The sequence below is a fragment of the Phalangium opilio genome, unplaced genomic scaffold, assembly GCF_054372755.1.
Source record: "Phalangium opilio isolate 3A_F unplaced genomic scaffold, DU_Popi_V2 ptg000105l_1, whole genome shotgun sequence".
NCBI lineage: Eukaryota > Metazoa > Arthropoda > Arachnida > Opiliones > Phalangiidae > Phalangium > Phalangium opilio.
In genome coordinates, this window is record NW_028324207.1 from 11065706 (window position 1) to 11068666 (window position 2961).

General features: G+C 40.4%; 1 protein-coding gene across 5 annotated transcripts in view; it reads right to left on the reverse strand.

The window, feature by feature from the left end:
* The window catches only part of LOC149629961 (uncharacterized), a 38077-nt gene that overhangs the window by 13321 nt on the left and 21795 nt on the right, over window positions 1-2961 (reverse strand). The window contains exon 1 of one of the 5 annotated variants that reach the window (XM_089851638.1): window positions 2528-2591. The exons of 1 other annotated variant lie outside the window; for it this stretch is intronic. The gene's annotated coding sequence lies outside the window, so the exon portion shown is untranslated. Of the gene's footprint in view, window positions 1-206; window positions 1242-2527; window positions 2592-2961 lie in introns of those variants that run through there. 3 more of the 5 variants (XM_089851641.1, XM_089851640.1, XM_089851639.1) reach the window with 3 other exon arrangements.

Consider the following 2961-nt stretch of genomic DNA (forward strand, 5'->3'; position numbering starts at 1 on the left):
ATAACATGAACTTATGCGCAGACGCGTTTGAAAGGGAAACAATTCGGTAAAACACCCAACTTGAGTTCTTTCTTTGTGAAAACCCCGAACTTAAGTCATAAGCCAAAAATATGAGAAACTTTAAAGAGAGAATGAAGTTTCTCGTTTTAGGTAAAGCAATATGATAAATATAAATTTGCGTGTTCATAAAAGACTACAGATATTACTGTTTGTTCATCAATATTTTCATAGTGCATCCGCATTGTTCTGTTAGAGATAGATCATAAGCCTTTCCCCTTTAAAAAATAAAATCACTAATCCACCAAGGCTTATTCCCTTTCGCCGTCGGAAGTTAGGCTTAGCTCGGGATTCATGGGGGTGAGTAACGGGCAGAAATTCGTCTGTCGTCTGCTACATAAGCCAAAAATATGTACTGTAGCGGACGACAGACCAATTTATCCCAGTAACTCGCCCCCATCAGTCTGGGAAATAAGGATATTTTTTAAACTAGTCCTTGGGACCAGTGACCCCCCTAGTCCCCGAAATAATTAACTGGTCTCCGGACTGGTCCCCGCCTTTGTTCTACTATAGATTTGCAATTAATAAACTGGTCCTGAGGACCAGTAACCCCCACTTCTTGAATTAAAAAACTAGTCCAAGCAATTAATAAACTGGTTTTGGACCAGAGGAAGTGTGCTATTTCCCAGGCTGGCCCCCATGAATCCCGAGCTAAGCCTAACTTCCGGTGGCGAAAAGGAATAAGGTGGATTAATGAAAAATTATCCCTTTCCACTCTTAAGTGTGTTCATTAAAATGCGCATAGTACATTCGGATTGCATTGTTATAGACAAATCATAATACCCACCCTTTGAGAATCAAAAATTCCTTTTTCACTCTCCCTTTAAAAATACGAACGATACTTCATCATCATCATCTTCTTTGAGAATGTTATGGTCGTATTTGTCCATTTGTAAATCAAACAGGGGCCGACTAATTACGATAGCGTCTCACTTAATGTTATTATGTTACCAAAAGTGGATGAGAGGAAAAGTATGAAAATGGCCAAAAGTGGCGAGTCATCAGAGTTTCGCCGTAGTTGACCGTTTTACTGGCGTAGCTATACTGGGCCTGTTCACTCCCTTAAAATATGTCTTGTGTTAATTCGCGCTTACGCGGTTACCGTCGTCTGCTATTGTGTATGCTAGAACTTCCTCGATTTGTGTTTGTAGTCAGGACAGAGTAGCTGGTAATGTTTTAAAAGGTATTTGAAGGTAAAATATGGATTTACGTTTAAGGTTATCGAAGCAATAGAAGAGCGCATAAAACTAGATACGTTTAAAACAAATCTCGGTAATTTAGCTATAGCGCGAGGAGGTTGCGTCGTGATGCGCGTGATCGAGTGGGCTCTGGTTAAACCAAGGAGCATAAATGTCTAAACCAGGCTGGGAAATAAGGATATTTTTTAAACTAGTCCTTTGGACCAGTGACCCCCTAGTGTCTGAAATAATTTACTGGTCTCCGGACTGGTCCCAGCCTTTGCTCTCCAATAGATTTGCAATTAATAAACTGGTCCCGAGGACCAGTAACCCCCACTTTTTGAATTTAAAAACTAGTCCAAGCAATTAATAAACTGGTTTTGGACCAAGTGTGCTATTTCCCAGCCTGGTCTAAACTACTTTCAGTCGCGAGTTTGCAAGTCCATCAGTCACTAGTAAACTAAATAGTTATTGGCGAAACTTTGATGTCCACGTTTTTTAACACAGGCTCTATGGCCATTGGCATACTTTCCCTCTCTGCTACCTATGGTAGCGGCTTCCTTATAGCTATTACGTTACTTATGGTAGTTGCTCTTTTTTTGTTATTACGTTACTAATGGTAGCGTCTCACTTACTGGTATTATGTTACTTATGAAGGTTTAACACTAAACTTTGGAATCTCATAACTCCGCTTATATTAGAGTGGGCTGTGGTAATACTAAGCCTACACGTGTTTGAAATTAAAGCCTAGAGGTCCGTGCACTCGAGCTAAAAAACTGGCTGAAATTTTTCGTCTCTTGTCAGCACGCGCAAAGCAACGTTACTTAGAGACCTATCTTTGCGCGTGCTGCCAACCGATGTTGTAGCAGAGTATATACGGAATAAGCCTAGGGAGTAGGGACTTGGCATTACTACGTCATGAAACGGCAGGCTACCTTCCATTAGTGCTAAAAAACATACCAGGAGGAGGGGCTTATATAGCTTTCATTCGGTTAAAAAAACATACCATAATGGCGCTGGGGGCGGAGTTAAGCTTGAATTGCCAAGTCCCTGTTGCCTATCCAGTAGAGTGAAAACAAATTTCCAAACGCGCCACTACGTATTCTTTATCCATTCCAAAACTAAAACTAAACTTTTGTGGTCACATAGTCAATACCCCTAGGGTAGAATTTTACTTTATCTAACACTGGTTTCTGACTAATTAGACCACGAAGAGTTCGAAAAAAATGATAAAAAAATTCTAAACCCGCCTCAAGTTGGTCAAAAAAGTTTTGAAAATTGCATGTACTTACCGCAATTGAGAACAGTGACAAAGGAAGTGAGACCGTTGCGGTTGCGCACCTAAACGCATTCCGCACTCAATCTTGAAAAATGACTAGGGGGGTAAACGTAATAACAAGAACTCGCGACGGAAATATACCTAGCTATGAAATTTTAAACACCCGCTGAAACAAATAAAATTCTCATACCAGGATAGAAAAATACTTGAAGAAAGCTCCAATTTTAAAAATAAACAACGATATTTTGCTAAAAATTCAAAATATCATTGTTGTTTATTCAATAAATAAATACATTGTGCCACTGGACGCATGTCCTATAAGAAAGTTTTCTTGTTTCCGGCCCTGCTGCTAAGCCGGGGGGCCGGGGCGGGTGTAAGATGTAGTACAGTAGTCTGCTTCAAGTTCTGCTTTGGTGGATTCTGTCTGTCTCGCGGGGAGCCGTATTT